The sequence below is a fragment of the Alnus glutinosa genome, chromosome 2 (genome assembly GCF_958979055.1).
Source record: "Alnus glutinosa chromosome 2, dhAlnGlut1.1, whole genome shotgun sequence".
NCBI classification, from domain to species: Eukaryota; Viridiplantae; Streptophyta; class Magnoliopsida; order Fagales; family Betulaceae; genus Alnus; species Alnus glutinosa.
In genome coordinates, this window is record NC_084887.1 from 26,927,332 (window position 1) to 26,941,735 (window position 14,404).

Sequence of the window (14,404 nt, forward strand, 5' to 3'; positions counted from 1 at the left end):
CTGAGAGAGTCTGAACCTGTAGCGCGCGTAGTGGCAGAAACGGGACGGGGAAATTTGGAAACGGAGGGAATGAAAAATTAACGGGGAAGTCAACGGTCAACCGCCCAGTTGCAACTGTGTATGAAAATTGAAGGGATAATTGCACCGTTGGTCTTTGTGGTATACTATAATTATTTTTCACTCCCTATGGTTTAAAAAGTTCATGGGAGGTCCTTCTGATATGCAATAATTACAAATCAATCTCTGGGGTCAAATTCTGTTAAAATTTTTAACAGATTCTGTCAAATGCCACGTCAGAGCCACGTGTCGTCATCTTATTGGTGACACGTGGCACTGACATGTCTAATCTTAATAAAATAATATAAATTTATTAAAAAATAAATAAAAAATACTTATTTTTTTAAAAAAAAAAAAAGAAAAAAAAGAAAAAAACAAAAATGGGGAAAGGGGGTGGCCAGGCCACCCCCAGCCCATGGGGTGGCCGCGCGCCACCCCCAGTGGCCGGGGGTGGTGCGCGGCCACCCCCAGTGGCTGGGGGCGGCCAGGCCACCCCTTCAGCTTTTTTTTTTTTGGTTTTTTTTTTTTGAATTTTTTTTATAAAAAAATAAGTATTTTTATTTATTTTTTAATAAATTTATATTTTTTTATGACGGTAGACACGTGTCGCCATCTTATTGGTGACACGTGGCGCTGACGTGACATTTGACGGAATCTGTTAAAAATTTTAACAGAATTTGACGCCAGGGATCGATTTGTAATTATTGCATATCACGAGGACCTCCCATGAACTTTTTAAACCATAGGGAGTAAAAAATAATTATGGTATACCACAGGGACCAACGGTGCAATTATCCCAAAATTGAAAGGGGGTGAATGATTCAGTGTATCTCTTTAATTTATGCATCAGTTGGATCCTTTTTGGTCTCTACAAGTTCTTATACACCAATACTCTCCCTAGATGGAGAAATTCATGAAACGGTAAAACTTTATTGTGTTTATTTTGAAGATGCATATATAAACAGTACATTTTTTTTAATTTTTTTTTTTTGGGTTCAATCTTGTAAATGAGCTGAGCAATTAATTACCACAATCATGGGAAATTACAGTCCTAAACAATCATCTATAGCGATTTTTATTAGACTAATTAATTAAGGGGATTGTGGAGTCATGAGTCATCCATTTCATAGTTCATATTAGATTTTATATATTTAATAGTGTATGAAAAATGTTATGTACTATACTTTATTCTACTGGGCTGATGTGCATGTAATGTCCATCTGTTTTTAGATTTTTTAATTTTAACAATGACTAATCTAAAGGCTAATAGCACTACCACATCAGTTCATTGAAACGAGGGTTATATTCATAATGTACATGTTACTACATGATGTACATAGTGCCAAGTCATTTTAAAATTTTAAATCACTTCAAAAAAAAAAATTTAAATAGCTAGCATAACACTATATACCCCATTTAATATATAACAAAATAAAATTTTGATCATAAAATAGATGAATTCAATTTTAAATGAAAGGAAGGATTGGTATATATATGTATATATATATCCATTGCGCGCCCTAGTTGTCATCCATGCTATAAAACAAAAACTTTTGCTTTTAGTTAGTTGATTTTTTTTTTTTTTTGGCATTAATTAGTTAGTTGAATTAATCTACATTTATTGCCATTAAGCAGCCAATTATTATGATGTATGGCTGAATCACAAAAAAAAATAAAAAATGATGTATGGCCCTAACCGGCCATCTTATCCATCAATGGATAGTGACATGCACATTGATAGCAACTTTATAACATAGGAAGGAGATTTAGACCAAGTTCTATCTGTGACATACATTTTAGACCAAGTTCATTCGAAGGATATATAATCTTCTAGCTAGCTAGCTAGCTAGTTAGTGCTAATTATTCGTCTTTATATAATTAGGGTCAGCTTGTTCTATCTCAGGGGAGGAATTAATAATAATTCATTGATTATTTTAGCTTGACAAAATTGGTCATGGTTTTGATAAGGATTCAAAAAGCGTAAAACGACATTCCACCCTTCACTTTGTTATTTGTAAACGTTATTCTAATTAGTTTGTTAGCTTTGTTATTTCAAGATTAACTATCACACCTAAATTAATCAATAAAAATTATTAAACATGCATGCAGATCTAAGCAATTTAGAACATATAGCTTTTGAACTAATATGTCATGATGACCTGTAGTGGCCGGTGTATATAAACAACCCTAGCCGGCCATCATATAATTATATTAGAATCAAAATAGAGCAGGTGTGTATATATATATATATATATGATAGAGATAAGATTAAAACTAGTAATTGAGTTGGAATAGAATTTCAACTCGTTAGAATTAATTATATTACTTGACTTAGGAATAAAATATTTAGTATTAGGATTATTTAGGAGTTCTTATCGATTTAAGTTTCATTATATTTTTATTATATATATTTAAAGAGTAATTATAGACGTCATATCCATATATATTCCTCTTAAGTCCCTCAAAAACTGATGTGTATTGTTTTACTTTAAATTAAATAGTGATTTGAAAAGTTATATCATTTTTAGAGGGACATGAGTATAACGTATAAAATTACTCCTATTTAAAGGTCATCCATATTGTGGTTAATGAAACAGAAGAGATCGAATTATTAAGCAAAAGCTTGTTTTTGGTTTGTTTCCAACTCTAATTATTGGATTAACTTGTGATCTGTCTCCTAATTGAAATGAGTTAATCAAATCTCATCCCAACCTTGGGTATCCATCGATCGATCAACTTGGTATATATCAAAGCCTTTCAGCCACCCCACCGAAACCCCCCATCTCCACATAGAATCAATTAATCAAACCTCAAACCAGCCAATATAATGTCTGGATCCAAAAATCCCACATATCAACCAACGTACGACCCGGGCAGTGGGAAAAAATTCAAGCGTTCTTTGATATTTAGCAAAAGCTTGTTTGTCGTTTGTCTCCGACCCTAATTCAATTCAGTGATTCACTTCTGTTATCGATTATAAATAACCGGTAACCAGCTCGATCGGAGCAGTTATTGTTGTTAGAAAATATTTGAGAAAAATACACATAACCCTTTCAAACTACTACTTTATTGTCAATGTTCCGCAAAACTACTACTTGTGTCAATGTCCCCCATAAACTACCAAAAAATGTTGATGTCTCCCTAATAACAAAAATACCCTTCATAAAATTATTAAAATAAAATAAAAACTAAAAAAATTTATACAAAAAATATAAAATAACAAAAATTTATTCAAAAAATTAAAAAACAAAAAATATAAAACATGGTTTTTTTTTCGTTTGTTTTTTTTTATAAATATAAATATATATATATATATATATATATATATATATATATATATATATATATATATATATATATATATATATATATTCTAATTTTCAGTTATTTTTTCCTTTTCTTTTTTCAAAAAAAAAATCTTTTTTGTTTTCTGCTTTTTCTTTTTCTTTTTTTTTTTTTTTGTTTTTTTTTATTTTTAAAAAAATTGTTTTTATAATTTTCAGTTATTTTTTTTTTTTCTTTTTTTTTTTTTTTTTTTTTAAATTTTTCGTTTTTTTTTTTTTTTCTTTTTAAAAAAATAATTTTGTATTAGTTTTTTTTTTTTTTTTTTTCAAATTTATAAGAATATTTTTTTCTTATTCAAAAAAATTTAGAGTCATTTTTGTCTTTTTGTTAATCTTATAGGGGATATTGACATTTTTTGGTAATTTGAAGGGGAACATTGACACAATTAGTAGTTTAATTAGGAGGGGACATTAACAATTAAGTGGTAGTTTGAGGAGGATATGTGTACTTTTCCCAAGATATTTAAACCAATAACTGAGTATATATATAATTTATATATTTAAATGTATTTATTTATTTAAACAAATAAAATTATAAAATTATAAGGTTTCTACTTTCCGTTTTCCATCTCTTTCTCTTTCTCTTTACTCTTTAGAGATTTACTCTTTACTTCTTTACTTTCTGGATCTTTGGAGTATGGACTTTGGTGAGTTTGGTCTTTCTGCGTTTTTTTTTGTTTTTTTGTTTTTTTTTTTTTTGTGAGTACAGTGTAAAGAAACCAAAAGATAAAAATAAACTTATGGAATACAGAAGGTGGAGGGGAGTCTTTTTCAAAACATGGAGGAAAAGATGTGGATAGAGGAGAAATTAAATGATGGTAATGCAGCCAGAATGAATTCTGGTTGCGGCCCAATTTGCCACATGATGGACATAGAAGTTTGCACTTCGGTTTACATGACTAGCTTTTCAGCTAGCTGTTAGTGGGATGGTGGAGTGAATGATGGAGATCGTGGAAGCAATACGCCAATCAATAGTAATTGCTGGTTGTTGAAGCGCCATTGTGACATTGAGAGAATCACCTTCTAAGATAAATGAGGATAACCTTAATGATACTGCCAAACGAGCAACCAGAAGAGTAGCAGTAGCCTCACCATAAAGAGCAGAGCAAGGTGAACAACCATAACAAAGACCAGCATATTGGGCAAAAAATTGCTGATTTTTTTATTTTTATTTTTATTATTATTATTATTATTTTATAAAAAAATGGCAAAAAAATCTATATTAAGCAAGAAAAAAAAAAGTCCAATACCCAAAATAGGCCCAAAAGACCCTTTTTTCTTTTCCTTTTCCAACTAGTAATTGCTGGTTATTAAATAACCGATTATCCGGTTATCGAAGCTGGTTGAAAATTTTGACCAACCGACTATCCCGGATGCGGTTACTAATTTTAGCCAATAATTATTAACAGTAACCGGATTTTCACTTATATGAGAGATATATATATATATATAGTATGATCCATTGCTGCCCTTGTCTTCAGAAGAGAGTTTGCATTACGAAAAGCCTCAAGAGTCAAGGGAGTCTTAAACATTTGTAATAAGTAGGGAAGGGTGACTAAGTTCCTCCAAATTAAAGACCCCACACACACAGATATAAATGACGGCAAAGAGATCTACTACTATATATTATTAACAATAGTAGAATTTTGCTGTAAAATGCATTAACAGTATTATGAGAAAATAGTAGTAACATTAACAATATTAATTATGTGAAAATAGAAGATCTTAATTCCATCTTGACATATATTTATATACACATGCAAAGGTTTAAAAAAAGTACTTTAAGTTGTTCTAACTTTTAGTGATTCCCCTTTGTTAGTAGTCACAACTGGTCCCTAATCTACTGATCGAAGCATGCATGTAGGCCAATCTATACGAGTATGCATGTGCGGCTTCTTCGGTTCATGCACGATGATCAATAACAATAGTCACTAGTGAAAGTGTCTCACTCTTTCATGAGATTTATAAATTAATATTCTTCGAAGAATAGGAGATCAATTCAACTGATTTAGGCATAAAAGTTTTGAACTATTTTAATTGAAATGGGATGAATGACGGAAATAAAGTTTGAATTCAGAATTTTGTTCTAATATCATATTAACACCAATTATTCCAAAAAGCCGATAAAAAACAATAAATTTAATCATTCAATTAATACTTTAACACTTGCTATGTCAATGGTACAACAATCTTTTTACGTGTACTAAAATAAATCTATATAAAATTTAGGGAAAAGTATTTTACTTAATCCTTATAAACTTTTATCGATTTTGCGATCATCCCTTAAAGTTCAAAAACTCACAATTTTGTGTATTCAACTTTAAAAAATTTGCAATGTCACCGCTCTATTAAGATTTTCTGCTCTGTGTTTTTTTTTTTTTTTTTAAAAAAAAAAAAAAGAAAAATAGTTGTTGTCGGGCTGTCCCAATGGCTGACTCACACAAAAAAAAAAAAAAAAAAAAAAATGAAAGTTCAATAGGGTTAAGTAAAATTTTTCATAAAAAATAAGTCTTTTAGAAATACAGTTGTAGCAAATTGTAAATGTAATACATGTATAAGTTTTGGCATTTAATTTCAAATCCAATATGCATTTTATTTTCGGGAAAAATCATATTTAATCCATAAGTTTTCATCTAATTTGAATTTAATCATTAGGTTTTCAATTTTAAAAATAAGGTCCTTAAGTTTTACTCAAGTTTTAAATTAGTCCCTTTATCACTTTACCGTCAAAGTTAACTATTTTTTATTTGTCATGTGTGTCTCATTTGACACGTCATGGTCTATTTTAGTGTTAAGGTTAATGATTTTTCCTCTAACGCTATAAATATATAAAATTAAGGTGAGAAAGAAGATAGTTTTTGTTCTATCTTAATAGTTGGGGTCTTTTGTTTTTGTTATGGATGATTTGGCGCCTAATAATATAACATTGATATTAGATGTTGATATGAACGCTAACATGTTAATTGAGACACACATAACATATGACAAACCATTAATTTCTTACGAAAAAGTGATAGAGGGGCTTATTTCAAATATTGACAAAATCTAAGGACTATCTTCTTGAAATTAGAAACCTAAGGACTAAATTAAAATAAAATAAAAACCTATGGGCCAAATATGATTTTTCCCTTTATTTTCAAATGCTGTTTTCCCTTTATCGATTCTTTAATCACCTTGTGAATTGAAATATTTCTGGCAATATATACACAACCTGATCCAGTACTCCATTTGTAATAGTTTCAGTAAATATGATTAAGTCACAGGAACCTTGTCTTCGATCTTAAGCAGCAAAATGGCCGGTGGTGTTAAGATTCAACTCTCAAGGATAAAAAATGATCGGTTACTATATATATTTTGTAATTGAAATAGCTAGGCATGCAGGGATATCCCGGCCGGCCCTAGCCTCCCTCCCCATGTAGGGTATTCATTCATCTATCCCCCTCCTTTTGTCCCCTTCGTTTCAGTAAGTTTACAGCATGATCATGCATGTGGTCACTGGCCTGCTACAATATTTATCCGTATTGTCCCAATGGGGATTGGATGATTACATCTCAATGATGTTGCCGGTTGTTACTCCTCGTAAAAACTGTTTTACACTGTTTCTCGTACAGGTATATATATATCCATATAACTTTAATTAACATGCCGGCCGGGTAGCAAATTAATGTGAGAAACTTTTTATAGGGCCGGCTGCTCGAGAAGGTTTTTGACGGGTGAATTTTATAAGTGTTATCTCCGGTCCGAATTACTAAAAATCCGGGCAAAAAAAATTACAGAAAATATGCCGAAAAATGTAACAAATTATAAACTATGATTACTTATATGGCAGAAATATTTTTTTCTCCGCAGTGCATCTAGCAGCATGCAAATAGAAGTGTTGAAGTTTTTGAAAAAATCACCAATTTTCCTTTTTAAATTCTTAATACATATTGTTACTTTATATATGCTAGCTACTTGAGATAAAAATAAAATAAAATTGGTGTATGGAATATTACTAGAAACTATATTATGGCTTGTTTGAGTATTCGATTTTTTGAAAAATTACAAATATTAGAAAAAATTGTTTTTTGAAATTATGTTTAGATGGTTTAAAAACCCTGAAAAGAAAATTAGAAAAAAGTTAGATAAATCTTAGAAGAATTTGATATTTGAGAAATAATATTTAAAAATTATTTAAAAAAAATTTCTCACCCAAACATGCTATAAATGTCGCATAGAGTAATTAAACTCAATGCCCGGCAAGTGCTAGGCCATTTCTTCAAATTAAGAAAAGAAAAGGAAGAATAAAGGATATTTTTATTTTTATTTTTATTTTTTTTACCCTCCATAACTAATGTCTTTTGCTTGAGAAAAAAGTTGGTAGGCATGCATAGCTGTCAAGACTCAAGAGGTCAAAATGAATGAAGTAAGCCGAAATAGATGAATTGTTCAATGCCCATTAATTTCAACTTTTGCATGTTGGCGGCAGAAAAATAAACAAAAAGTTTTGCAGGTAGGAGCTGGTTTTCAATGAAAATAATAATAGATAATGCATTAGGATAAGAGTATGCTATATGCATGGGAAAAAAAAAAAAAAATCAATAAAAAAAAATAATTATATATTAAAAATATTACTGTAAAGTTACGAGAATACCCATGAATAACCCGAATAGTAAGACATAGAATATTGCAAGGATTAGGAGATTTAAGGTTGGTTCCTTATTATCCAAAAAGAAATAAATAAATTGAAAAAATAAAAGGAAACAATGTTTACTCATGTTAATTAAGCGGTCGGGTCATCGAGGACGTTAAGGTTTTGGGGGATGTGATTCTGACCCCAATGATCCAATGCATACGAGCCACGTGCCTCCGACAAAAAAGCTGGTAAAGGAACGGGATGGCATTAAGGAAATAAAGAGAAAAAAACAAGTGCATTTTATTAACCAGAAAAAGTATATTGAATCTTCAGGGCCCCTTCGCCTGGAGACAGCCCAACCAGAAATCCCTTGAACATTACGATATTAATCAAAGCTCATACCAACACTTGAAGCCATTGGATGGTGGACATTAATGGAGGATCAAGGGGGTGTGATGAGGGAAGAAGGTACACGTGAGGAGTAGGGAATAAGAGCAGAGAAAAGAAGAGGTGGGGTATTATCTGGCAGTTGGGCAGCTGTCTCCAACTTCTTTGACCAAAGAAAGCGACAATCGTCCATACATTCACTCTCTCTCTCTCTCTATTCTATAATCTATTCATTCTTTGTGATGAGTGTGTAAACAGAGAGAAACAGTGTCTGTCTTTGTGCGTGTGACCGACTCATATACACATGCCTGTCCATCAGCTTTTTCCCTTCACACTTCTGTGTGCCCCACTGCCAGCTCAGTTTCGCTTACACCCACTTGCCTAAGAATCTTACAAGATACTGAGAGAACTCGTGGAGAAATTGTTTTCTTCAACTTAATATTTGCCATCTCATTTTCAAATAGTCCGGATTAGAATGGCCCACGTTGGCTGCCTTAAATTTAATGGTAAATTTGAAACTTTGTCGGCCGGTCGTATGAAAATAGGTAATAGATAAATGTTTAACATGTCCCGATTAAAATGAGTTTTCATTACTGTCAATGCTAATGATCCTTGTTAACTAAATTGTCTGAATGTGGTTCTTGGACTGCTGCAGCTTCACTAACAGTGACACTCCCTGCAAGCTCATAGCTTAGCAGTTGCTATAGCCATGGAGCTATAAACAACTTCAGTGCTGGACCTAGCAACGAGTACTACTTGTTTCTTTGCATTTTAAGAAAAACTTGTCGTTAATTAGTGCTACCAGCCCAATTTGAGTCACAGTAAGCCACAAGATGCAGATTGCCTTTGGCATAAACTAAACCATGATCAATGGAGCCCCTCAAATATCTCAATACTCGTTTGGCTGGAATCCAATGAGGTGAAGTTGGTGCTTGCATATGTTGAAAAAGTCAGTTTATTGAATGTATTTAATGGGATCGACAAGTAATTCACCATTAAACTTTGACAATTTAGAACCAGAGGAACATAAAGATTTTGAAGGTTTTGCACCCAACATTCGAGCTCGATGAAGTAAATCTGAGATGTATTTGGCTTGACATAGATGAAGCCTTTGATTAGTTCGTTAGACTTGAATGCCCTAGAAAAAAGTTGGGGGCCTGAGATCCTTGAGGGTATTTTTGCTGCAGCTTCATTATCATGGATTGAATCACATCTTCATGAGTGCCTGTAACTATGCCAGCAGCCTAGATGAGCATAAAGAGATGAACAACACTATTGTGAAATAGAAATAACGAGGAATCGACCGATGAGGCCTTGAAACCAATATCAAGAAAGATGAAAAACAATTGAACCAAGCACAAGGGGTTTGCTTTAATCCATAAAGCATCAATTCCAAATTGTTGCTAAATAACCGTTGCTACTAATTGAGCTTTAAATCAATCGATAATGCCATCTGATTTTTGCTTGATCCAATAAACCCACTTGTTGGAAATCACATTGTGGTTTGGAGGTTTGGGACAGAGATACCAAGTTCCATTAGAGATTAAAACATCAAATTTCTTGTTTCATAGCTTCCTTCCAGCAAAATATCAGTGCCAACTTTTGAATAAGAAGAAGGTCCATTAATATTTTCAGAAGTGTAGAGGGAGTAGTGGTGCCTTGAATAGAATAATGTGCACTGTGCAGGTTCGGACTCAAAGGATAGGCTCTATGGATGAAGGTTATTTGAGGCAGGGGCTCAGACCTAGAGGAAGCAACTGATGCCAACAGAAAATTCACATCATGAGGTAGAAGTAAAGGAGTGTCAACACCTGTATACAACTTAGAATGCAATTGAGAAGTAGTAGAATCCATTGCAAGGAACAAGTTTTCATAAAAAATAAAAAATAAAAAATAAAAAATAAAAAATAAAAAATAAAAAATAAAAAATAAAAATAAAATAAAATTAAAAAAATGGTAAAGGGTAGCACCTGCAGTCAAAGATTCTTAACATGGAATAGTCAGGATATTTGTTATATAGCTTTGTGTAAGGGGTGGAGTAACGAAGCACATGTGTTGGTAATCTATTAATGATAAATACAGTGTAGTAAAAGGCATTAACCCAATATTTATGAATTGGACAGATAGGATTTGACTAGAATACTTAGACCTGTTTCAATGATATGTCTGAATTTGCACTCAACCAATCCATTAATTTTGCCGTGAAATATGTGGGCATGATTTGCGATGAAGAATGCCATGTTTGGTAAGAAATGAGTGGAAGTGAGTTTTGTGTTATACTCACCTCCACCATCACCATCTGTCTACAACTTTGAGAGATGTACACATATAACTCATAAAACTTTTCATGTGATCATTAAGGTCACATTTAGTTCTAAATTTCTAACAATATAAACTATAATGTAATTCCTGTCTAAAACTCTCCTTAAATAGGTTTTAAGAAAACTTAGTTTTTGTAAAATATGATTGCTAGGCGGTGGCGTCCAGACGCAACTAGAGTTGCGAGATTCTGTTTGCACCGTGTCCAGACATGAAGCCGCACTGTCCGGACCTAACAACAAAAGGGAACTCTTTGTAAAACCTTCCTGGACATAGTTATTAGCTGTCTGGACACGAGGGATTTTGGGAGCTTCTCTGAAAAACTTGTCTGGACATGGTTACCAGCCATCCGCACACAAGGTATCTTAGGAACTCTCTAGAGAACCTGTTTGGACAACTTCACAAGCAGTCCGAACATGCAAATGCTTTGATACTTTTTGAAAGTCCTGTCCGAACACGTTTTCTAACTGTTTCAATTGGACACTTAAATTTGATATGCATGTCTTCTTTTAGCATAATCTTCCTATTGATCCCAAACTTAAAAACTTAGAGCCAAATATGTTTTCACACTCAAAACCTAACATTTGGGTTCATCTCATTAAGCTGATTGGATCTCCAACTCAACAGAATACCTCTACTTCCCACACACTATCCACACAGTTGACGCATGCCTTCATGCTCTTGGCCACACCTTATTTATTACACGCCCTCCAGATCTTCTTTTATCTTGCTAGTTATCCATCTTGCTCATGATCTTCTGCCGTACGTTTTCCTTCTTTTTTTTCACATGCTTGGCAATTCTCTTTCACATGATTGACACATGTCCTCTAAAATGAATGCTCACCTACCCAGTTGTTTATCACCACTAACCTTTTGTCTCCCTAGCGCCAACTATTAGACACAGACACCCTACACCCTACATCATCTTCAAGCTTTTGGTTCTAGAACCCTTCCCCTACTAGACTTTACTGCAATCATCTAGTACTTATTGACATTTGAATGAAACTTTAGGTATTTAACTTGGGAAGAATACACTTACAATCTCCAAACTACCGCCTTAAAGGCGCTTATTACTTAAATCACCAAACTTTGAAATGTACATTTGACATCTTCTAACTATCATCTTGTTACAAGTTACATACATCTTTCAACTCATGGTTAAGGGAGGAGTGATTCGACCATCCATTGTCTGGTTGGTTGGGAGTGCACCACTCCCACAGCTTGTAGGATAGTTTGGTCACCCCACATATTATGGTGGTGGTTCAGCCACCCTTATAATTTATTTCGAGGTGGCAGAATCACACCCGCAGGTTGCAGGAGAGGTTTGGCTACCCTTGTTCCATATTCGAGGGTGGTCGAACCGCCCCTACAAGCTGTGGAGATGGTCTATCACTCTTGAATATATAATAGGAGTTTGCCAAACAACCTTCATAGATTATGGGGTTTGTTCGGCTACCCTCCTTAGTTGAAGAGGGGGGTAAGAGTTCTTTTACCCTTAAAAATAAAATAGCAGTAGCTGAATCATCTAGAGATATTGCAGAAGTGGTTTACCCACTCCCAAATTGGTCAAAGGAGTGGCCAAATCTCCCTCTCATGGTTTAAAGGTGCTGGGGCCACCTATTCAGTTTTTTTTTTTTTTGATTTTTTGATTTTTTTTATTTAAAGGACATTTTAGAAAGGAGTAAAAATAGTTCATGTGTTACATAAGCGCAACATTTTTCATTCACTTTAATGTCAAAAGCTAAGGGAGGTATAACTTGTAACAAAGTGGTAATTGAAAAAAGTTAAGTGTCTCATTTTATTTATTTATTTATTTTATAGATAAGTGTCTCATTTTAAATTTAGTGGTCTAAGTGCCATAGTGCGGCTTAGTGCTCCCCATTTCTCAAATAAAACTACATTGTGGTATAGTTATATTTATAAAAAAAGTGATATTTAATAGACCGTTATACGACTGTCATACAATTGAAATAACTTGACAGTAAAAAGGAGCCCTTAGATTTTTCTTTTTACAAGCTCTTATTGATCCAAATACTCATTTTCATTGCCGCATCATCGCAGTTGAATGATAGTCGTCGTACAATAATCTACTAAATAGCATTACTCATTTTTACATAGATTAGGCATGAAAGTTATTTCGTTATTCATGAAGTATCTTGGGACCATTCGCGTCATCGACATGCATGTTTTACCTTCATACATTATTATGTGGGACAATCGAAATAAGCTGTGCAGAACAGTTGCAGATTTTGGTTCATGTCGAAAACGACTTTACATATCAGTGGCCTTCATATCCGTTAAAAGGTGAAGCTTCTGAAGTCGATGCAGGTTGGAAATGGAGAGATTTTAGGCTTTTATAAAATAGAAAATAAAATAATAAAAAAAAAAAACAAAAAACAAAAAACTTTGCATTCCTCTCAATTTCGAATACAGGCTTTTATTCTATGCAATCTCAACTTTTACATGGGCTTCCAATTGAAACCTTGTTGACACTCCACTCTTTAAGCGGGCCAAGATTATTGGATCTTGGGGATGATAATGCCGAATTACCCATCAATTAGTCTTGTTATCTCATAGTTGAAGAGTTGGACATCTTAATTGCACATAGTTAGTTGAGAGACTCAGGGCCGGCTCAACCATAAGGCGAGTTAGGCAGTCGTTTAAGGCCATCAAGTGGAATAAGGACCCCAAATACAGGTTTTTTGAAAAAAAAAAAAAAAAAGAAAGAAAGAAAGAAAGAAAAAAAGCCTAATCATAATCTGAAACGGTTTTTTCCAGTGGAATAAGGCCCCAAAGACAAGTTTGTTTTAAAAAAAAAAAAGAAAAAGAAAAAGCCTAATCATAAGTTGAAACGGTTTCTTCCAAATGGAATAAGGCCCCCAAAAATATGTTTTTTTTTTTCTTTTCTTTTTTTTTTTTTTTAAAAAAACTCAATTATAATCTGAAATGGTTTGGAAAAAATTAAAAGAAGCGTGATCTCTTATTTAGAGACTCTTTAACTTCAATAGAGAAATAAATAGTTAAATGTCCAAGAAGACAACAATTAATACCAACAAAAAAAAAAAAGAGTACATTTTCTCTCTTATTAGGAAATTCAACTAAAATTATGCAGATTACAAGGAAGCAAATAAAGAAAGTGGGGCCCACAAAAAAAGACTCGTCGAAATACAAGTCATAATTCTACAAAAACAACCATCATTGAGAGTGCGGCGCAAAGAAAAATGACTCGTTTAAAATTCTCGCCTTAGGCCTCAAAATATATTGAGCCGGCCTTGTAAAGACTCATGAGCATTTAAGAAGAGTTGGTAAAGCTTGCCAATATAAAGGAATGAGAACTCATTTGTGTATTATTCCATTCTAAGTGAGCTAGAGAATCGAGAGAAATAAAATTCAAAGCTCAAGTGAGCGATTCGAGAGGGTGAGAATTCTCTTTGTAGAAAGTGTTGTTTTGGATGTACTTAGGTCTTTAAGTGTGAACCATTATTTGTATCTCGCTTGTTTTCATGGTAAAAGATCTTGATCAATCTTTTCTAGTGGACGTAGGCCAAGTCGGGACTGACCCACTTAAATCTTTGTGTCTATTTTGGTAGTTTTGTTTCTTGATCTTTACTTCTCAATTTATTTTGATCGTCTCTGTTTTAGCAAACTGGTATATCCAAAAGATAATATTCCCACGAAGAAC